This window comes from Melozone crissalis, unplaced genomic scaffold (genome assembly GCF_028551555.1).
Source record: "Melozone crissalis strain CALT ecotype California unplaced genomic scaffold, PUWL_Pcris_2 ptg000114l_1, whole genome shotgun sequence".
Lineage (NCBI taxonomy): Eukaryota > Metazoa > Chordata > Aves > Passeriformes > Passerellidae > Melozone > Melozone crissalis.
In genome coordinates, this window is record NW_026535891.1 from 2,322,845 (window position 1) to 2,346,853 (window position 24,009).

The window sequence follows — 24,009 nt, forward strand, 5'->3', positions numbered from 1 at the left end:
TCACACTGCAGCATGTAGAGCAGAACCTTCATGGCCTGCACTGCAAACCTGTGTGCAGAGCAAAGGCCAGGTCACACTGGGAGCACTGGCACTGGCCACAAGGGCATGGGAAGGACAGGAGGACTGGGACCTGTTAAGCTTGATGGGAAGGCGGTGTTCCTCCTGGCATGCTCTCCAGAAGGTATCAACTTCCTCTGGTGGCATCTGCTGTGTAGTGATGACAATATGGAAGAGCAGTGCCACAAACAGTTGCTCAGAATAAGGGATCATGGCCTTTTTGCACTCAGGCACCTGGACAGTCACCTAGAGCACCAGAGCTGCCTGCAAAAGAAGCAGCCCAAGACAGCGCTCAGTGCCAAGGCGTCCATGGGGCAGGGCCCAAGGGCAGATGCAGGAGGAGCAGCAGGCTTGGTGCCCCCTGAGCGTGCCCCTAGACCAGGTTTCAGCCCAGTGACTCCGGCACCAAAAGGACTGAGAGCTACTGGAGAGGCGACCTGGGGCTGAGCATGGGCCCAGAAACTCACAGCCAGGGCAAAAACGTTGCTGTTGTCCCCATCAGAGGTGCATGCGCTGTGCAGTGGCCAATCCTCCATTACACGGACCAGTGTTGGCAGCACTCTCTCCATTGTTACTTGTGACGAGCCAATGGTTCTCCATATGATTGCAGCAGCTCTGTGGGATCAGATATCTGTGTCAGGGGCATCTCAGTCACAGTACCTTGCCCTGTGCAGCTGTGGGAGTGCAGATGAAAGAGCCCCAGTGCCCTGAGGGGGAAGGGGGGAGCATTGGCAGCAGGCTTGGGAAACAGAAGGGCCCGAGGGTCCTGGACCTCTGTGCCTGTCTGGCAGAGCCCATAGCACAGGCTGTGCAGGGCCATGGGCCCTAAAGGCTGGTGAGCCCTGAGCTCTCCAGGCACGTGGGCCCAGTACCTGTCACATGTTGGGGCACAGCGCAGGAGGGTCAGCACCACGTCAGCAGGCTGTTCTTCAGCCAGCCTCACAATGTCCCTTTGCAGCCTGGCATCCACAGTGCCCTGGGACAGTAGAGTCTGGTGGATGTTTCTTACGATGGCTGGCACCTGGAGGAGGCGTGGGGTAGATTTTGAGTGCTGTCCTTGGGAGCAACTTCCCCAGCTTCCCCCAAGAAGTGCTTCCCTTCCGGCCACACTGTGCTGGCTTCATAGGCTGAGGGGGCCCAGTGACCATGCCTTGAGGGGACACACAATCCTGGCAATCCTCCAGGCCTGACCCCAGGCTGCTTACCTGCTGCTGAGAAGGAACAGCACTCTCCTCGAAAAAATCCTTAGTGGGAGCATGAATCCCAGTGAGAGTGGGCCTGGTGCCAGTATTTGAGATGTCCTCAGTCTCTGCAGTGTTGGTGTTTATGACAGCCACATCCTCAGTCACTGCCTTGTCTGCCTTTGCCCTGTCCTCATTCATTGTAGCCACAGAGTTTTGTGAGCGGTCAGCCGAATCTGGGCTGACATCAGGCTCTGCCTGGAGCTCAGTCAGCCCCGAGTCAGGCTGGGCTGTGCCCTCAGCTGCTGTGGTGCCACTCTTTCTATGTCGTCGGATGCGCAGGAATTTCTGGAACACCTGCAGGAGAATAAAGGGCAGGGAAGCCAGGGATGCTCTGTGGCATGCTCCAAGCGTGGTGCTGGGCTGAGCAGGGACAGCAGGCCCAGCCCAGATGGGGGTGGCTGCAGGTACCTTCAGGGTTTGGCGCAAGCAGCCACGGCTGGACTTCTGCTCTTGTGTCATGTCCAGGGCTGCATCTGGCAAAGAGTGAGCGCAGCCAGAGCTGAGGGGCTGCGGGAGAGCCTGGAGAAGACAGCCCAGCCCTGCGCTCCCAGGCAGGGAGAGCCCCAGCATGACCCAGGGGATGGAGCACGGCCATTGTGGGGTGTCTGTCCTGCCCCTGTTTCATCCTGTCCATGGGCATTTCCCCAGGGGATGGGATTGGTTGGGATGGGATGGGGCCAAGCTGGCTGTACCCATCAGCCCTGTGGCCCAGCTCTGCTACTCACCATCCTGCAGTGTCTGGATCTGCTCTGGATCTTCAGGCTGTTGTGCTGGGGCAGCTCCAGGGCTTGTCCTTTTTTTCCCCCTAAACACTTTCAACATGCCGGGGAATCTGGCTGCCATGCCAGAGTCTGTTCTTGAGGGTGTCTTAAAAAGAGATGCCTCAGGATATCGTCAAGTGAACAATTGCAGTTGTGCCCTCAAGGCACCTGCAACAGGGAAGCCTCAGGAAGGCTGCAGGACAGGAAGCCCTGCACTCTGGTCTTGAGGGCACCTGCCACAACGTCAGGAGGCTCCTCCTAAGTGATTCAGGTGACCAAATCCCACGGTCGATGGCACTGGCCGCAGGAATGGCAGATGCCTCGGAAAAGCTCCGAGTCACAGAGTCCCGCAGTCTGGCCTCGAGCTCAGCTGCAGGAATAACGCTGCGGAAAAGCACTGGGAGAGACAGAAACGAGTGTGCTGTGTGGGGGCTCCTCACAGCACTGCTCTGTCCTGTTCTGTCCCGTTGCCTGTTCTGAGCACCTGGGCAAGCTTCTATTTCCCACGTGTCACAAAGGTCCCTTGGACACCGGGTTCCATTCCATGCAACGGTGACTGTGCTGCAGCTTGCCACCCAGGGCCGTTGCACAACTGCCACCTGCCCTGGGGCCGCCCCCAGCCCAGCCAAAGTGGCCCAGGCTGGAAGGAATCCCTGGGCCCAGGTGTCTAAGGCAGCCCCACAGGATCTCTTGGAACTGCTCGAAACATCAGCAAATGCTGCCCTGCTCTGTGGGCTCAGGGCATTTAAGAATCCTCACTTCAGGAAAGCTTTACTTCCCATTGCTCAACTCAAGTAGTTCCAAAATTTGCAAACTTCTCCAATTAATAGCCATGGCCAGAGAATGGGAATGGTTTGGAAGTTTGTTCCCATCTCAAAGCAGCAACTCATTTGCCTTAACATCATCCACTGGAAGTCACTTTACAAAACATAACACTACACAGAGCCAAAAAGAGGGCCATTCTTTGATTTGCAAATGGATTTTGAAGAAGGGATTATAATCTCCTAATTCTTTTAAGGAGTAAAAGCTGTCAAGGAATGAAAGACCACTCAGTGTTACAAGAGTCACCAGAACAAAATGGGAAGGACAGGAGGACTGGGATCTGTTAAGCTTGATGGGAAGGCGGTGTTCCTCCTGGCATGCTCTCCAGAAGGTATCAACTTCCTCTGGTGGCATCTGCTGTGTAGTGATGACAATATGGAAGAGCAGTGCCACAAACAGTTGCTCAGAATAAGGGATCATGGCCAGAACAAAAGAGTAGATGGCAAAAGGGCTAATCCTCCCCCAGTACAGATATCTAAGTGGCCAATAAAGTACAACTCTCCCTTCTTGTTCCCTGCAGGAGAAACAGCACCAGTAAAAAAAATGGTCACAGATATTCTTTCTGCCCTCCATAACCAAAGCTGTGCTAAAGCACAGATGCTGCCTTCAAACTGGCTCAAGTTCCAGGCCAGGCCTCTCACCTTCCAGACAACTCCTTCCCCAACACGCCCCCCAACAACCACCCCTAAACACCCCCACAGAAGCCCTCAACACCCCGCCAGGAGCCCCAGCTGTGCCTGTACCTCTGCAGAGCTTTCCCAGCCTCCAGCAGAGCCCCTGGTTCCCTGCACGTGCCGTGGGATGGCACTCAGGAGGATCTGCTCCAAGGCCTTCTCTGGCTTGGAGCAAAGCCAGGCTGCCAGGCCTGTGGTTCCTGGATCATCCTTGCCAGCGAGCCTTCCTGTGCACAGCTGCTCCATTGGCACATCTGCACTCAGCTTGGACTTCTCCACTCCAAACCAGGGCTGCCGGGAAAGGATCCAGAGCAGCCTGGCAAGCTCTTTTTCCAGCTCCCTCTTCACTCTTGGGGGAGGTAGAACATCCCACAGGAAAGCAACTGGTGCCACAAGGAGTGGGTGGCATCACGCAGCTCAGGACTGATGAGATGCCCCTCAGGACTGCTGTATCCTGAGGGAACACTGCTGGCCATCCCCTGTGTATCTGTAAAAGCTTCGAATCAGCTGCCTCAGCTTCCGGGGCCTCTCTTGGCCAGCACCCTGACGTGGATGCAGGGCTGCTGCCAGGCACTGCTGGGACCCAGCAGGACAGGACTGGCTGTCTCGTGTCCACGGAGCAGCCCTGACACAGCCAGGGCCATCCCGAAAGCCGACAAATGCTCACGGGTCAGCAGAGAGGAGGAAGGAGCACTGGGCTGCTCTCAGGGTGTCTCAGCTGGGCTCACTCCCGCCGACGTCCCCATTTTAAGGCTGGCTGATGCCCAGCATCTAGAAATGCCTGCCTTGTTCTCTCCAAGATGCACAGGGAGACCCTATGAGCAGGACATTTTGGGAGGCCTTTTCTGAGGGCAGGGACACACCAAGATCAGCCAAGACTCTCCACGCTGCCTATCCCACACATCCCAGCTCTGTGATGGCCCTGGGCCACAGCAGCTCCCACCAAGCAGGAGGCAAATGCTTATTGCCAGGAGTTGAAACACAGCAGACAGGAAAGATGTGAAAGGTGTGTGTGTAAAGGCCTTTTAATTCACAGCTCTCACAGAGAGCTTTGGGGCTCATAGCTGGACAGAGATGCTCCTGCTCACACCTCTGTCCAAAGAGGGTAACACTACCTGCTGCAGGTGCTTGGGTTGATTTCCACAGGTCCAGGCAGATGCCAAACCTGCTCTTCATTGCCTTCTCCCTGCCCCTCTGCCAAGTGCAATGGGCCTCAAGGACTGAAAGGAGCACAGAGAGCCAAAGGGGGACACTTGCACCTGCCTCACTGGGAGCTCCGTGGGAAGCACTTTCCTTGAGAAGCAAGCCCCTTTCCTCCAAAGTTGTTTCCCCAAATGCGCAGCTTTCCTGGGGAACACCAACACACACTTAAGAAACGCTGGCAAGGCTGAATGACTTCAGGTCCTTTCAGGACAGGCACTCCAGCTCTAGCTCCTATTCCCTCAAGTGAGTTTCCAGGGGCAGGTTCAGACGTGCAGCCCCAGGCCCTCTACAAACACAAGCTGCCTGCTTGCCTCTTCACCTGCCTCAGCTCCTGCCTGTGCTCACAGCACCAAAACCAGGCTTTTCCTGGTGAGGGACCAGAGCCCTGTTCCTGCAGGACGCTCTTGCCAGCACCTTCCAGGACTCTGTGCTGTGCACACAGTGCTTTTCATGCCCGCTCCCAACAGGCTTTGGAACACAGAGCATAACTTGGCTGGCTCTGCCACCAGCACAGCCCAAACACAGGCGGATGAAGAAGCAGCAGGGGCTGTTTTGCGGCCATGCCCCAGTGCCACTGGAAGGGTGCCCTCCCTCTGCTCTCCCTTGGTTGGCTTTCTGCCTGGGTCTGAGCCTGGGGCTGCCACTCCTGACTTGTGGGGAGCAGAAGCACAGCCGGGATCCCGGCACTGCCTGACAGCGCTCTGGGCACTGGCTGTCGCAGTGAGGGTGGCTGTGACAAACCTTTGGGTCCCCTGACTTCAGGGTGAATGTGGTGCGAAATAGGAGAGAAGGAGGGGGAGCCATGGAGTGTCCAACAAGGAAATGACTTTTAATGGGAAATAAAAATGGGAACTATGCTCAGGAACAGAACACAACATAGGGAGAAGCTCCAAGGGCCAGAAACAAGGAAGAGGTAACAGTATATAGTCTTGGAGATGAACATTCTAGAAACCATACTATATATGGAACACATGTAACCAGTAGGGGAGTGGGACTTGGACTAATTAACATAACTACTCCAAAGGCTCTTAGGAGGCGATCTGAGGCTTGCCCTGATTTAGATGAATGGTTCCCAGACCTTGAAGATCAGGCTTGGTGTGTTTGGTGTGAAGTCAGCTGACCCTATGTCTTAGTTGGGTTGACTCCCACATCTAGCTCTTGTAAAGCTAGAAATAAAAGTGAAGGAATCTTGTAGAAGAGACACTGCATTTCTTGCAGTTAGGAGAAATAATGCAACTTTATAGTCTCATTTTTAAATGGGACACTTCTGAAAAAGATCCTTTGTTAATCACAAAGTGGGTTTTTCTTCCTTATAGGTCTCCAAAAATCAATTTTTACAACCATGGAGATGACAGCTGAAATCATAGAGCCAGAATGAGATTGCTAACTATGTCAGGCCAAGATTTTGTAATTATTTATTTACCTGTGAAAAGGGTTGATTTGGCTTTGCAAAATTTAGACTTGCAAATTGCATTGCTAAATTATTCAGGTGTTTGTTCTATTCATTACGCAGGCCACAAATTGTTACAAGCTAAATTAAGTTTTAGAGAAAAACCCATGCTTAGTGAAGAGCCTTTAAGTGTTATAACTCTCCTCACTGATGGAGCAGGGAAAACACAGAAATCAGTAATAGTATGGCAAAATCAAACAACCAAAACATGGGAGTCAGATGTTCCAACAATAGAGGGCTGTCCTCAGATTGTTGAACTGGCTGCAGTAGTTTAGAGCATTTCAGCTCTTTTCAGAACTTCTGAATTTAATTACCGATTTATCTTGTGTTGCTAGTATTGTTAAAAGAATAGAAGGATCAGTTTTAAAGGATGTTACAAATGATATTGTTGGCTTTCATGTCTTTCTACAATTTTGACACTGAGAACTAGCCAATATTTTGTCTCTCATATCAGGGCTCATTCCTCGCTAACAGGATTCATGGCAGAAGGAAATGTGAGAGCCGACAAACTGACAATGGTTTTTTCAAACACTTTGCCAAACATTTTGAACAAGCAAAACTGAGTCATGCTTTTTTCCATCAAAATGCACAAGCACTGGTGCCCATATTTGGCATAAGCATGATCAGCACAGATCAAAACTGCACCTTCTGGCAGCTGCAAAGGCACATGAGAGGCACAGACGTCAGGAATTTTCAATCTTGCCATTTACCTTCCAAATTCTCATGGAATAACGGCATTCCAGGCATTGGGAATTTTGAATGCTCCAGCTGCTCTCCCCAGTTCCCATGGAATAATGGCTTTCCCGGCATCAAACCCTGCAGTTCTCCTCAAAAATTCCCCCCAAAACTATGGAACAATGGCATTCCAGGCATTGGAATTTTTGAATGCTCCAGCTCCCCTCCGAAATACCCACGGAATAATGGCATTCAAACTGTTGGGAATTTCAAATCCTCCAACTCCTCTCCCAAATTCCCACCAAATTCCCATGGAATAACAGCATTCTGGGTGTCAAGAATTTCAACTCCTCCCATTCCCCTCCCAAATTCCCATGGATTAACAGTATTCTGGGCGTCAGGAAGTTTGAATCCTCCAGCTCCAATGTCATATTCCTACCAAAACTGGAGAATGGAATGACTGCATTCTGGGCACCAGGAATTCCAAATCCTCCAGCTCCCCTCCCAAATTCACATGGAAAAATGGCATTCTGGGCATCAGGAAGTTTCAATCCTTCAGTTCCCTTCGCAAATTCTCATGAAATAATTGCATTCCAGGCATTGGAAATTTCAAATCCTCCAGTTCCCATCCAATATTCCCCCCAAACTATGGAATAATTGCCTTCTGGACATTGGGAATTTTGAATCCTGCAGGCCCCATCCAAAATTCCCATGAAATAATGGCATTTGGGGCATAGGGAATTTGGAATCCTTCAGTTCCCCTCCCAAATTCCCAACGAATAAGAGCATTCTGGGTGTTGGGAATTTAGAATGCTCCAGTTCTCCTCCCAGATTCCCACCAAAACTATGGAATAACTGCATTCTGGGCATCAGGAATTTCGAATGCTTCAGCTCCCTTCCCAAATTCCCCATGGAACTCCCATGGAATACTAGCATTCCGGATGTTGGGAATTTGGAATCCTGCAGTTCCCCTCCAATATTCCCAAGGAATGAAAGCATTCCAGGCATTTAGAATCTTTCAGTTCCCCTCCAAAATTCCCCTCAAATTCCCGTGGATTTCTCACCCTAGTGTACTGTTGCTACTGTGAATCCAGAAAAGGTGTCAGGAGAAACATGGACATATTTAAAAGTCCCAAAGCTCGAAAAGTGTGTTACATCTGTTTGCCAGATGTCATTAGGTTTCAACCCTTGTGAGTTTGTACCTAACATTGGTGGCATAGAAAGAGTCTGCTGACACTGGGAGCAAGGATTCACTACATCCCGTGCCTGGGGCAAAGTCAGATGGAATTGTTTTCCCAGTGCTCAGGCATTTTGATGGTAGACATCATGAGAAAGTTTGGCCTGCCCTGACTTTAGTGGTATAGTGACTGTCATGGCGAGGGCATCCGCCTTCACATCACCTTCCAGTGCAGGCCCAGGCAGAGGTGTGTGTGATCTAAAGTGCAGAAGGTTGTATTGCTGAGACCTGTGAAGTGAAAAGCTGTACAGAGAGATTAATAACAGAAAAATAACTTTGTTAGAGCCTTCCTTCAGGAATGAGTGCTGAATTCTCTCAATGATTCCTGTAACATAAGGAGAATCACAAACAATGTTAATACAGCCTGGGGACATTGAGGGACAGCCCATGGCATTCCCAGCATCTTCCTGGGGGTCATTCCCAGGGATATCCTCGGGACAGCCCGCAGACATTTTGTAGACATCCCTGGGACATCCCAAGGCATTCCCCGGGACATTCCCAGAGCCATTCCTGGTGACATTCCCAGGGACATCCTGGGGCATTCCCTGGATCAGTAAAATCAGGATCAGGAACAACAGGATCCAGAAAATCAGGATCAAGAAAAGTGGGATCGAGAAAATCAGGATTAGAAAAGTGGGATCAGGGAAAGTGGGGAAAGGGAATGCAGGGTCAGGAAAAGCAGGATTGGGAAAAGCGGGATCAGAAAATTTGGGATTGGGAAGATCAAGATTGGGAAATTTGGGATTGGGAAAATTGGGCTCAGGAAATTTGGGACCAGGAATAGCGGGATCGGGAAAATCAGGCTCAGGAAAAGTGGGATTGGGAAATTTGGGATCAGGAAATTTGGGATCAGGAAATTCGGGTTTGGGAAATTGGGGCTCAGGTAATCAGGAGATGCCCACAAAGCCATGTCCTGGTGGGATTTGAGGATCCGCAGCCTATCCGTGAGCTGCCGGGGAGGCTGAGACTCCTCCTGGATCCGCTGGAATTCCTCGGTGCCGATGATGAGCAAGGCTGGGGGTCAATCCTTGGGAATTCTTAGGCACACGGAACAGGATCAGCGGAAAAATATCCCAGATTTTGGAGGGAAAACCCAGCAGATTTTGAGCAAAAAAATCCTGTTTGGTTTTTTTTTTTTTTAAATCCTAAATTTTGGGGAAAAACCCCTGACTTTTTAATGAAAAAATCCTGAATTTTCGGGGGAAAAATCCTGAATTTTCAGTCAAAGAATCACGAATTTTGGGGCAAAATATCGTGGATTTGGGGGGGGGGGGGGTGGGGAATAGCAGATTTTGGGGGAGAAAATTGCAGATGTTGGGGGAAAAATGTTGGATTTTGGGAGCCTCACATGAGCTCCTGGGTCAGGTCCCTGATGATGACTTGGATGGTTTTGGGGTTTGTCCCGGAGCAAGGGCAGCGCTCCAGGGGTGACGGTGACATTGGTGACATCATGGAGCAGTACGATGGGGCTGGAGCAGCCCTTGGGCTGCAGGAAAGGATGGGGTGAGGCTCCCAAATCCCCCCCAGATTCTCCCAAAATCTCACGAAAAACTCCCATAAAAATGGCCCCCAAAATACCACAAAAATACCCAGAAAATCCACCAAAATCAACCCCAAATGTCCCCAAACTCCTCAAAATCCTTAAACCCAAATTGCCCCAAAATTCCCCCAAATCATCCCTAAAGCCTCCAAAATCTTTTAAATCACCCCAATATCCTCCAGATTCTGCACAAAATATCCAAATATCCTCTAAATCCCACAAATCACCCCAAACTCTCAAAAATCTGCGCAAAATCACCCCAAAGCTCACCAGACTTCTCTAAAATCACCTCTGAATCACCCTCAAAAGCCCTTAAAATGACCCCAAAACCCCTCCTAATTTCCCCACCCTCCAAAAATCTCCCAAATGGCCCCCAAAATAATCCCAAATCACCTCAAAATGCCCTCCAAATCCCCCAAATCACCCTAAAATCTCCCCAAATCTTCCCAAAATCCCTCCGGTGCCCAGATCCCCCCTCCCCAGCTCTGCTTGGTTCCCCTCCCGGTGCCCCCTCGGTGCCCGACCCCGCACCCGGGGCTCCCCGGGCGGGCTCCGAGCCCCGGAGCTCCTGCGGAGCCTCCGCCGAGCCCGGGGGGACGGGAGGGACCAAGGGGGTCAGGGGGGACCGAGGTGTCCCCAGGAGCGTTTTGGGGGACACGGGACCCGCTGGGGTTGGGGACCCGAGACCCCGGAGTGTCCCCGGGATGGAGGGAGGCGAATCCCGGGCAGGGGCGGCTGTCGCGTGTCGCCATTGGCCGATACGGATGTCGCGATTGTCGCCAGACCCGACAGCAGCGGCTGTCGCGAGATGTCCCCAACGGCCCCCGACGCGAGCGGCGCTGTTCCCAACGTCCCCAACAGCCCCGGAGCCGCGGGGGGATGGGGGATCGGGGGTTCCTGGAAAGGACGGGGTAAGACCCCAAAATCCCTGCTCGGGACACACCGACACCGTCGGTCCCCGCAGCCCGGGACAGGCTCGGCTCTCGCAGTACGATGGCAGCCGCGACCGGCGACAGTGACCCGAGGCCGGGACTCCGCTCCCGCAGCACCGGGGGCTCCTCCCCAGGGTCCCCGGTCGCCTCCGCCCTCCCGGTGCCCCCGGCCGGGGCTCCGCAGCATCTCCGGGGCTCAGACGCCGCTCGGGGAGCGCCGGGTGCGGGGTTTGGGCACCGGGCGGGGATGGGCTGAGTTGGGGTGGGCCCGAGGGGCTCGGCAGCTGCCGGATCGGTGCCCGAGGTAACGGGGCGGCACCGCCACAGGTGCCCGAGCCCTTGGCCGGTGTCACCGAGAGGGAACAAACAGGGAGCGGCAACTCCTTCCCCGTTAGGGGGCAGCTGAGAGGAAACCAGTTTGGAAATGCAGCAATTGATCATTTTGTTCCTGTCCCCAAGGGACTGAGGGAGCCCCAAAAATCCTGCAAATCCCACAAGGATCTGTTCAACAACCTGACCGGGAACCTCCTCAATCCCGAGCTGGCCAGTCAGAGCTGAACAAACAAAATCCATTTCTCTCAGTTTAATCACAAAGGTGTATGTGGGGCTCAATAAGAGGGATGGGATGCTGTGCCCCCTGGAACAGGGGGAGGGAAGTGGGAGCCCCTGGGGGTACTGGGAGCACTGGGAGAACTGGGAGCAGAGGAACGGGGAGCTCTTGGCAGCCCCACATGGGACCACCGCACTCCCTGCCATCCCCCCGGGCACGGGAGCACAGGATCTGGGGGGGGACACAGGGAACACCTTCCCGTTCATTCCATCCCCTGAAATCCTCCTAGGACCCACCATTCCCCCATCCAATGAACTCAAATCCTTGGAGCCCACATTCCCCTAGGACTCCCATCCCTGAGTCCCACCAGCTATGGGGACGCCCATTCCCATGGCTCCCCCATCGCCGAAAATTCCCCTTCCTCAAGACCCCATTTCCCAGTGACCCCATTCCTGCCGCCCCAAAACCACTGAGCCCCCCAGTCCTGGGAACCCAAGGACCCATTTTGTCCCACCCACCTGTGTCCTCTGCCTGTGGCCACCCTGCCCCCACCAAGGGCCACCTACGCATGAGGTCAAGATGTGACCTCGCTTCCTTCCCCTTCATCCGAAGAGCCGCTAGCTGGGGGAGTAGTGGCCACAGCAGCGAGTGACAGCCAGTGCACATGGCTGGGGACACCGGGATGGCCAGGAAGGTGGTGCTGCTCCTGTGGGGTGAGTGCCCCGGGCACGGGCCTGACACCCCGGGGATTGGGAGGGGAGGGGGCACAGTGGGGCTGTTGGGTCCCCTGAGGTCCCCAATGCCAGCAGTGCCACTCCATGTTACCCACAGTGGACCTTGGTGGGACTGGAGATGTAGGGTGGCTTTGGGGACAGGAACAGGGGGCAGGTATTCGGGGATGGGGATGTGTGGACAGGAATGTGGGGACTGGCACCTTTGGGCTCAGGTAGCTCTGGGGATAGGGACAAGGGAACTGGGATGCAGGAACAAGAACGGTGAGGATGTGGCCATGGGGATGGGATCATGGGGATGGGATCATGAGCTGGTGGGGGTGACCTGGGCCAGCATGGGCTGTGTCCATGGTGACCACTTGCCCAGATGTCCACAGTGTCCCCCTGTGCTGCCTCAGCCCAGGGTGGCCTCGGTGTCCCTGTTCCCAAGCTGTCTGTGCCACAAGCTGTGTGCAGTGAGTGCAGGGATGGGCACGGGGAGCCCCCACAGATGCCTCGGGTCCCCCAAACTGCCTGGTATCCCCCAGACCTCCCTGACGCCTGCTCTGGGGTACCCAACTTTTTCCAGATTCCTTCCTGGCTCTCCCCATTTTTTCTCGGGTCTCTCCCCGGGACCCCCAGCCCCGTACATGGGTACCCTCATCCTTCCCTGGTGCATTTTCTGTGTCCTGCCATCGATGCCCCAGGTCGCTCCTAGAGGTCCCCCCATTCCTGGCTTGTGTTTCCCTCCATCCTTCGTCGTGTCCCTGTACCCCTCCCTGGGTTCCTTCACCCCTCTCTGAGGTCTCCACACATTCCCTAAGTTTCACCATCCCCTCCAATGGTCCCCGTACCCTTCCTGGTGTTTCCCACCTCCCTCTCCAGGTGTTCCCTCCCTGACCCCCTTATCATCTCTCGGGATTCCTTTCTAAGTCCCCCTCCCCCAATCTCTGCACCCCCTCTCCCTCACTGGAATTCCCCTGCCCCTCCTTGACATCCTCTTGGTCCCTCACTGTCCCCTGGTGTCTCCCTCTCCTGCAGGGGTCCCGCCCTCGGGGGTGTCTGTGTCAGCACAGCCCCCTCGGGGACAGGTGGCACTCGGGGACCGCCTGGTGCTGAGCTGTGCCGTGGCCATAGGAACAGGTCCCCTGTCCTTCTCCTGGCACCGGGAGGGCTCAGCGGCACTGCAGGGCAGCGGCCCCCACCTTGAGCTGTGCCACGTTGGGGACAATGACAGCGGCCAGTACCGGTGCCGGGTCAGCGACGGGGACAGCGTGGCCAAGAGTGACCCCTGAATGTCACCGTCCTGGGTGAGCGGGACCCTCGGGATGGGGGTGACCCCACCCACGGCACCCCCATCCCACCTCGCCAGTGCCAGCCTTGTCTGTGTCCCCACAGTGCCCGTGGCCAATGCCACCATCACCCCCGGCCCCCTGTCACACCCGGTGCACACAGGTGATGCCGTGACACTGCGCTGCTCGGTGCAGGTGGGCTCAGCCCCTGTCACATTCACCTGGCTGCACAATGGGCAGGAGGTTGCCCGGGGTCCCCTCCTGGAGCTCAGGGACATCGATGTGCGACATTTGGGCACCTATCAGTGCTTGGCCAACAACCAGCTGGGACATGACGGGCACCGCGTGTTCCGGGCACTCAGTCCTGAGCTGGCCCTGGAGGTGACACCTGGCTCACCCTGGGTCACAGGTGGGTTCACACGGGGTCACCAGGGTGCTCAGTACCCCCAGGGTTCAGGGTAACCCCAGTGTGTCCCCTCTGTCCCCAGCAGTGGCTGTGAATGTCGGCAGGACCCTCCTGTTCCTGCTCCTGCTCCTGGCTGTCATCGGGGGCTGTCACTGGTGGCACTGCTGGGGTGGGTGACAATGGGGGGTGGGGATCCTGGAGTGAGGGGAAGCCCCCAGAGTGGGGGCAGAGATCAGGAATCCGCTGGGAATCAGGGCTGCTGTGGGGATTTGGAGGTCCTATGGGTGGTTGGAGCTGCTGAGGTCCCAGGAAGGTTCAGGGGTCCCGGTGTCTCCACTGTCACCCCCTCTCCCTTCCCTTGCAGCCACCAGGAAGCCCCAGCACATGTGAGTGGGGGCCTCTGTCTGGGACTCTCCTTTCCCTCTTCCCAGAACCCAGCCAGATCCCCCTCCTTATCCCCCCAGGACCCCCCTGGCGGTGGGAGCTGTGCTGGACCCCCACATTGTGGGCACTGAGTGGGCAGAGGGTGAGTACAGGGGGGGACAGGGACACGTCACCCATGGGTATCACTTCCACCCAGGGCCTCACAACTGGTGTCACTCTCACGGCCCCCACGGGTGTCCTTCGGTCCTGCCCCACCTCGGGATCCACAAGTGACCAACGCGGAGCTGTCAGGACCCGACAAGGGATATTGGGACCCCCGTGACTACGAGAGCGTGCTGTAACACTGGGGGCACTGGGGGTCCCTGCCCCAGGGCACTCCCCGTGTGCACCCCCATCCCACAGATCTTGTGTTCCTGTGACTGGGGTGGTGGCAATGAGTGGGAGGGTCGGATGTGGGGCTGCGCAGAGCTCCCCATTCCAGTGCTCCCAGTGCTCCCTGTACCCCCAGGGACTCCCCTTTACCCCCCCCCCCCCACCAGTGCCAGGGGGCACAGGAGCCTTGTCCCTTTTATTGGACCCAAAACACAGCTTTTGATGAAACCGGGGGGTTTCTGTTTGTTCATCTCTGCTTAGTCAGCTTGGCAACGAACAAGGAGGGTCCCGCTCAGGTTGTTGAGCAGATCCTTGTGGGATTTGCAGGATTTTTGGGGCTCCCTCAGTCCCTTGGGAGTCACCCCACAGCACCGCCGCAAACAGCGCCCCCTGCCGGTTTCCAGGGAAAGCACGCCCCGTGTTTTCATGGCAACGCACACCCCGTTCTCATAGCAACAGCATCCCATCTCCATGGCAACCGTCCCCCGTTCTCATGTCAGCAGCCCCCTTTCCCTACGCCCTAAGCCCCTCAATCCCATGGGAACAACACCCTTCTGTTCCCATGGCAACAGCCCTTTCCCAATTCCCACACCCACAGCCCCCTCATTACCATGGCAACAGCCCCCTCCCATTCCCATGCCTACACCCCCCATTCCCACGTAAACAGCCCTCCAGGCCAATGGCACCTGTAGCCCCCATTCCCATGCCCACCTCTCCCCGTCCCCATGGTAACAGTCTCTCGGTTTCCATGGCAACACCCCCTTCCCATGACAACAGCCCTGTTCCCATGGCAACCTCTTGTTCCTAAGCCCACAGCGCATGCGCCGCACTGTCCCCGCCTTTCTGTCTCTCTGACTACATTTTCCATCATCCTCTGCGGCCCGCGGCACGCTAACGGCGCTGGGCAGCTCCGCGGACTCCATTTCCCATCGTACTCTGCAGTGCAAGCGGGAGGGGTGGGTCCCTACGGCGGCCGTCGTGGGCGAAGTATCGTGACGCTTGCCGTGCGTGGACGCCAAGGTGGCGGACGAGGAGGGCTAAGCGTTGCCGGAGGCGCGGAACGGGGCTGGGGAGGGATCCCCGGGCGGGCCCCGCGTCGTCCGCATTGTCAAGTCCTAGTCAGGTTACGGCTTTAACGTTCGCGGGCAAGTGAGCGAAGGCGGGCAGCTGCTCAGCATCAACGGTGAGCTGTACGTGCCGCTGCAGCGCGTCAGCGCCGTGCTGGGCGGAGGAGCCGCCGACCGCGCCAGGGTGCGCAAGGGGGACCCGGCATCCTGGAGGTGTGAGTACGAGGGGGCCGCCCAGCCACAGGCCCCCGGCAGCCGGGCCCGGGAACGCGCCCCACACACAGGGGCAATCCCGGGGGAGCGGGAATGGGGGTCCTGAGGGGGCCATGAGGGGGCTCTGGGGGCCATGGGGGGGCTCTGGGGCCATGAGGGGGCTCTGGGGGCCATGAGGGGGCTCTGGGGGCCATGGGGGGGCTCTGGGGCCATGAAGGGGCTCTGGGGGTCCTGAGGGGGCTCTGAGGGGCCCGGGCTGAGAGGACACCGAGCCCTTGGTGCGGTGTTGGGGTGCTGAGGGGCTCTGCAGGGCCTTGGGTGAGAGGGTCATGAGGGGGATTGGGACCCCCGGCAATTGGGAGGTTTTGGGGGGTCGTGAGGGGGTTGAAGATCGTGTGATGAGGAGGGACTGAGACCCCCAGCCCTTGCTGGGGGTTTGGGGGAATCCTGAGGGGGCTGAGCGCCCTTTGGTGAGGTTTGGGGGTGTTGGGAGCTCTGAGGGTCTCCTGGTGAGGAGGGGGAGCCTTCAACCCTTGGTAGGAATCTGGGAGGTCGTGAGGGGGCTGAGGGTTCCCTGGTGAGGATGTCATGAGAAGGGGTTGAGACCCCCGGCCCTTGAAGGAGATCTGGGAGTCCTGAGGAGGCACCAAGGGGGCAGAAGATCCCTTGGTGAGGTTTAGGGGGTCCAAAAGGGGGGTCTTGAGGGGGCTGAGGGTGCCTTGCTGAGGGTGTCATGAGGGTGTCATGAGGGTGTCATGTCAGCCTTTGAGGGGAATTTGGGGTGTTCTTATGGGGGCGCTGAGCCCAGACTGAGCCCCACAACCCTCGCTGGGGGTTTTGGGTGGGGGTCTTACAGGAGAACCCTTGGATTTAATTGTGGGGACCCTCCTGAGGAGGTTGGGAGGGAATTTTTAGGGATAAACCCCTTGGATTTCAATGTAGAGACTCCTAGAAAGGGCAGAGGGCGTTTTTAGGGATAAATCCCTCAGATTTCAGTGTGAGGACCATCCTGGGGAGGGCAAAGGAGCATTTTTAGGGATAAACCCCTTGGATTCCAACCTGTAGATGCTTCCTTCCCATTCCTGGCTCTTGTGCTTTCCAGCTGCTGCTTTTTCACACCCAAAATTGTAACTTTGCCCCAGAAAACACCTTCCCATGGGAATATTCCTGCTGTGTGGAAACTCATCTTCCTTTCCTCCAAAAAAGTCCTTAAACTTTGTGGCTGAAATCCCTCAAACCCCAGCGTGGGGTTTGGTTTTTAGGGATCCCTCCAGATCCTCCCACTGTCACACTTCACTCCGCGTTGTTGATGTCCAATTACTGATTAATTCCAGGGATTTCTGAGCTGCAAGAATGTTTTGCTGCCAGCTCTGGAAGTCCAAGGGGTGTGAGGAGCTGTCAGGACCTGCCTGTGGCCGGGGGAATCCTGCAGATATCCCAGCTGGGATTTGGTTCTGTCCCAGCTGACCCAAATTCCCGATTCTTTGATTTTTCTGTTCAGGAGAAGTGCTGGGAGTGGGGAGAATTCTGGATGTACCTGGATGTGCCAATTGGGGGAGCAGCATTCCCAGGCTGAGGGGGGAGGGTTTTGTGGGCACTGGGATGAAATTTTCCCTCATTTTTGAGCGTTTTGGGGAACTTTTAAAAAGCTGAGTTTGGCATGAGAGACAGGTATGGAGCTCGGTGCTGGAATTTTGGGGTTCAGTGGGCGCTCCCAGGTGAGGACTGGGGGATGGTGTGTGAAATAATTAAGCCCTGGGGTTAATGATGGTTAATGAGGGTTTGCTTGTGGTCTCCCAATTCTGGTATCCCTATGGGAGGTGGAAGGATTGGGAATTTCCTCTTGGTTTATCCAATTATTTCCTGGGAGCAGTGGCTTTAATTTGTCCCTGTGTCCTGTAGGGCTGTCAGGTTGGCTCTTGCCCTATTCCAGTATTTATGTATCCCAATATTCAATATTCCAATATTTATGTATCCCAACATTTCAATACTCCAGTATTCCCGTATCCCAATATTTCCATAATCCAGTGTTCCTGCATTCCATTCAATTTCCCAACTACCCTGTTTTCCAATATTTCAATATTCCAGTATTCCAATTTCCCAATAGCCTTGCATCCCAGTATTTCAAGATTCCTATATTTCAGTATTCCTGTGTACCAATAATTCAAGATTCCAATATTTCAATATTTCAGTATTCCTGTGTTCCAATATTTCAATGTTCCAATATTTTAATATTCCTGTATTTCAGTTTTTTTAGCAATCCTGTGTTCCAATATTTCAATATTTCACTATTTCAATATTACAGTTTTTGATATTCCAATATTTCACTATTTCAATATCCCAGTATTCCAACACTGCTGTATTCCTATTTCCCTGTATTCCAATATACCAATATTCCTATAACTCAATGTCCCCATATTCCAATATCCCTATTTTTCAATATTCCAAGATCACCCAATTCCAATAGCCCAGCATTCCCATCTCTTTCTGCAGAAACCACCCCAAAATTCCTGAGTCCCATCCCTGTTCTGGCAGCATGAAAGTCCCCTCATTTTCCTCAGCTCTGTGAAAATCCCAACTCCTGGAATTCCTGGAGGAGGAAACAATAACCCAGGAGTCCCAAAATAGCTCTGATTTCCCTTCCTTTCACAGGAGCAGCAGGATTGGGGTGGGAAACCCGCTCTCCCGGCCACCCCGGTTCCTCCAGAGGGAACTCCCCAAAATCCAGGCCCTGGAGCTCTGGGAGGAGCTGCCTGGATGGATTTGGGATGTTCAGGGTGTTGATTCCATGCAGGATTTCCTTCCCACCTTGTGGAATTCCTAGCAGACAGGCCCCAAGGAAGGGAATTTTTGGGGAGGAAGAGCCTGAGCAAGGAGGTTGTTCTGCTCCTGAGGGATTCCTTTTGGGATTTATGGGGGATATTTGGGATGTGGACACTCACCTGTGGCTCTGGCACTCCACAGCTCATCCCTATCCTGGAAAACCCTGGAGATCACCCATCCAAGTGTGTTTTCCATGAAAAGCCCACTCTTCCCCATCCTTATCCAACACCAACAGATGCTCCAGGTCCTTTTTCCATCCTTCCCTCCCAGATCCAGCATCCAGCTCCTCCCTGTGCCTTCCCAGGCTCTGGAATGGTCTGGAATCTGCAGGGACAGACAATGGGAGCTAATTGAGCTCTTGAGTAATGCCCGGAATGTGGATCATCACCAATCCACCAGGAAGAGAAGCTCTGGAGCTGTTTGAGGAAGGACAGAATGGAGGAAAAAGGGATTTATCCTTAACACTGAGTGGGAAAATGGCTGGATTTAGGTGGGGTGGGCAGGGCTGGGGCATCCTGGATCCCACCAGACTCATTCCTGCTGCAGGGAAACCTCTGGAACAGGCGCAGCACTGGGAAGGTGTCAGGTTTTGAAGGAATAAACTCCAGAATCAGCGTCTTTCCAACATTCATGCGTGAGGCCAAAGCCTTTTCCCTCAGGAGGTTGGACTGTCCCTCTCTCCGTGGGCTCAATTTCCATTTTGTGGGATGGGAGAAGCCGGCTCTGCCTTGGGAAGGTCTGGAATGGTCTCTGCACTGCAGTGGGAGCTGCTGGCTCAGCACATTGCCAGTGTTCTGCTCACCAAAGGCGCTGCTGGGAATTCACCCCAGGAACAGGCAGTGGGAATTTCCTTGTCCAGAAGCTCTGAGGAGTCTTTAACCTTAGAAAATTTAAGAAGTGAATTGGAAATGGAAGCTAAAATCCCTTTGATCACCAGCTGATTTCCCATTCTTATCTTTCCCCTTTTCCCTTTTTCCACCCCTTTTCCCCCTCTTTTCGCTCCCCTCTCCTTCCCTCTGGAATTTCTCAGATCCTTCATGCACCCCATCTGTTCCCAGGGGTCTCCATTTCCAGGATGCTTCTTGCCCAGTTCCTCACAGTGAATTCCCCTGACAGACCCCAAGTCAGGGAATTTTCCCAAATCCTGGTGGAAAATTACTCAATCCCTGTCAGAACAGGAACCCCGGAATGTTTTTCGTGTCATGGGGCCCTTGCTTATCCATGTTGGCCTGATGGGAATTCTGCTTCATCCTCACGCTTTGGCAGCAGCTCTGCTCTTCTCAATGGAAGATTGCCAGATTCCAGGATCTCCCAGCCTTTGCCAACAGCTCCATTTTTCCCAATAGAAGAATTTCAGATCCCGGCCCAGCTGGTGGATGAGATGTTTTCCACACTGCCTCCATTATATCCAGGGAATGTCACACTGGGCTGGGGAGTTTCTTCCCAGCTCCCTGGAAAAGGGGTGGGAGAGGAATTCCATGAGAAATCCAACCTCCAGCTTCCACCCATTGAATCCAAAGCTTTTCACATGGTAACCTTCCCATGGAATGAAGGAAAAAGAGGCTCTTCCATCCTGTAGTGGGAAATGCAACAACCTCCTTCTCTGGGTGAAACCCCTTCCACATTCCCAAAAAAAGGGATTTATCAGAGGGAGTTGCTCCTGGAATGCTGCTGGGAATGGCTCTCCTCAATTTCCCATCCAGCTCTAAAGCTGCCAGAATGAAAGCCAAGGGTTCAGGGGGGACCCTCAGGTGCTGGCTGCCACCTGGGGCTGGCCAGAGCAGGGCTGGGCAATGGCCATCCCTGTGCAGTGGAGCTGGGCCATGGCTGGGCCCCACCCTTGGATGGCCACCCCAACAACATCAGCCACTCCACAATACACATCACTGTCCCAACAACATCACAATATTTAATCAACAATATAATAATAATGTAATATCAATTCGTATAATATCCAGCGAAAGTCAACTTCCATTAACTTATTTCTCACCATAGATACCAGTGAAGAACTGTTATTCCTGTTCCCACATCTTTGCCTAAAAGCCCTGTAATTTCAAAGTTATTATAGTTCAGGGAGAAAGGGGTCGTATTTTCCATTGCAAGGGAGGTTCCCATCTTGTTCAGCTTCCTTGACACAGTTGAACAAAGAAACACCATTTCTGCCAGTTTAACCAAAGAGCTGCATTTTTGTCCCAGGAGCAGGGAACCAGGTCCTGTGCCCCCTTGGAACTGGGATGGGCACCAGTAAGCCACCTTAGTGGGTGCACTGGGAGGAGGATTGCAGGGCCACTAAGCACATGGGGGTTAAGAGGGACAAATCTGATTTTGATTTATATCACAACATATGCTACACATGAAGTGAAAAATGACTCTGTGGGTTGTCCATGTGCTTGGAGCCCTGTCCCTGGTGAGGCTTCACGCAACAGAGAATCAGGGGAGAGAAACCTCAGTGATCGGGCTGTAAGTGTGGGCTGGGAGAAGCAATGAGAGAAGTAAAGAATGATGCAAACAATTCCTATCTCATTTACTGCTCTTGTGTTGTTCACAAGTGGAATGCATTGTGGAAGATTGTTTACCTGAAGGGAATTGATGATTGGATTTTTAAATGTTTAGTAAGGAATAAAAGGGACAATAAGCAGCATGCTGGGTGCTTGGCAACTGCCAGAGGCACATTGTTAACTACAACAATTCTTCTTACATACCTTTTCATTGTATTGGTGAAATACATACTCAGAAGGGTTATACATATTCAAACATTCTTTCCACTTCACATGTTCCAGAAATCCTTTTGCTTGGTTTGACCCTTGATCCATTTTCATAAAGTACACACCATACTGCAGATTAAATTTATATATTTTATTTCTTCACAAGGCTCCCCTGATTTATAGTTTGACAGTTCTTGATAGCTGAATGGTAAGTGATAAATTCCTCTTTGTAGTCTTTCTTTTGCTGTTTTTTCACTTGCTACTTTTCAATGTCTTCTTCTCATACAGATGAGAAACTCCACCAGTACATTAAATCAACATTAGCTATTTTACACAATCATCTGAGTTATTCTCGCCATTGTCACCTGCTTGCACAAATAAAGGCATTAGCTACATCTGCAACAGTTAATGTTGTAATACACAGCACATTGTCTCTACCTTGATACTTTGTCAGAGCCTAAACTATAATATATTTACCACACTAAAATACATATTCATAACAGCGATTAGGATAAAAAGGCTGAAAATTTGTAGTGTATCAAAAGCAGTTAAAAAGTGATTACAAACTGTATTGTATCAAAATAATTTGCAAAAAGCAATATATCAGTAAAAGGCAGTGACTACAAAGTTATTTATAACAGGAGGAGGGTGTATCGAAGAATTTATTTGACTTCTCCTTATCCTGCTCTGATTTTATCAGCAATAAATTCAATTCATATCTCTAATTCAGAGGTAGTTTTACCCGTGACAGGATTTGATGAGTGATCTCTCCTGGTCCTTGTCTCAACCCAGGAACCCTTTGCTCAATTTTCTCTCCCCATCCAGGTGTAGAGGGCAGAGAGAGAGCAGCTGTGGTGGGTGCGGGGCATCCAGCCACTGTCCATCCATGGCAAGGCAGGGAGGAGGAGGAGGGTCCAGGTCAGGTTGTTGAGCAGATTGTTGTGGGATTTGCAGTAGTTCTTAGGGCTCTCCCAGACCCTTGGGGACAGGGACAAAGTGATCACATGCTGGGCTCAGACACAGAGCACCTCGCAATCTGTCTGAGGTGACCTCCTGGCTGCTGGCACCTTGTGGGGGCGGTGCTGGGCCCTAGGTCACCCCAAAATCTGAGGCACCCAGGGAAGGAGCTGTGAACCACGGGCTCACCAAACCCTTGCCCATCCCTGGGACCTTCATTTCCCTGGAAATCAAATCGTGGGACCCCCGTTTCTTGCGTCCCTCCTCTCTGCCATCCCCATCCCAGTACTGACATTCCCCAGGATCTCCATATCCCAACACAACCTTCCCAAGGAACCCTCTCCCATTCATTCCATCTCCTGAAATCTCCCTTCCCCCAGGACCTTGATTCTCCCAGGGCCTCATTCCCACAGGAACCCCCATTCCCCCAGCATCCCCATCCCATAAGCACAAATTCCTGGAGCTCATGTTCCCCTGGAACCCCCATGCCTGAGTCCTCCCTGCCCTGGGCACCCCCATTCCCATAGACGCCATCCCTGGTGACTCCCCCATCCTCAGCATCCCCTTTCCCAGGGACCCCAATTCCCCTGGACACCCCTCTCTCTGTCCCCAAACACCCCTGAGCCCCCCAATCCTGGGAACCCCACGTCCCACTGTGTCGCAACCAGCCATGTCCCCAGACTGTTCCCATGCTGCCCACAGCCTGTCCCCATGGCCACATCCCTGTGACCCTGTGCTTGTGGCCACCCTGCCCCCACTAAGGGCCACCAACACATGAGGGCAAGACCTGACCTCACTTCCTTCCCCTTTATCCAAATAGCCACCAGCCAGGGGACAACCACTCCCGGCAGTGAGTGACAGCCAGTCCACATGGCTGGGGACACCAGGATGGCCGGGAAGGTGGCGCTGCTCCTGTGGGGTGAGAGCCCCAGGCATGGGCCTGACACCTGAGGGATAGGGACGGGTGGGGCCACAGGGGGTCTGCGGGGTCCCCTGAGGTCCCCAATGCCAGCAGAGCCAGAGCATGAGGTGACCGAAGCCATGGGGTGGCAGTGGGGAGAGGGGAAGTGGGACAGGAATATGGGGACAATAATAGGCAGACAAGGATTTGGGGAGGCATCATGGTGGGGGTGACCTGTGCCAGCACAGGGTGGCCATGGTGTCCCCGGTTCAGGGGTGTACACAGTGTCTCAGTGTCCTGCCTGGGCATGGGGTGGCTGCTGTGTCCCTGTGCCCAAGGTGTCCATGTCACACAAGGACACTTGGGCACATCCCCCACACCCTTTACCCCATGTGCCTCTGTCCACACAGTGCCACCCCCACTAAGCCCTGTCCCTTCTCCCTTCCAGCCCAGACCCTTGGCCTTGCTGGTGAGTCCTTGGGGGATGCCATGGCCCCACCTCGCTGTCCCCAGCCCCACGCTGGCCCTGGCAGGCTGGTGTCCCCTGTCACCCACAGGTGCCCAGACCACCCAGCTGCTGGTGGAGCCCCCCTGGAGGCCAGCAGTGCTGTGGGACCGGGTGACACTGACCTGCCAGGGCTCGGGGAGCACCGGTGCCACCAACTGGTACAAGGATGGACAGCGCCGGTGGCAGGAGAGACACCACTACTTCACTGTCACCAAGAGTGGCACCTACATGTGTGACAGACCCGGCACTGGGCGCAGTCCCACCGTGACAGTCTTAGATGGTAAGTGGGCTTTGTGTGTCCCCAGCCTGGAACCTGCAGGTAACCGGAGGTCTCTGGGTTGGCTCTGCTCCATGTGAAACCTGCTGGTGTGACCAGAGCCTGTGCCCTGCTCTGGGGACATCCCAGAGCATCCCAGTGCAAGGAGACTTCTCCCTCACAATGGGTGGCTCCTGGTCCCTCCTGGTGCCATCATGACTCTCCTGATGGTCCTGGAGTGACAGGACCCCTCTGTCCCCCAGAATCGCT

General features: G+C 54.2%; 1 pseudogene; it reads left to right on the forward strand.

Moving 5' to 3' along the window:
- The window catches only part of LOC128948168 (Fc receptor-like protein 3), a 74,393-nt pseudogene that overhangs the window by 25,596 nt on the left and 24,788 nt on the right, over nucleotides 1-24,009 (forward strand).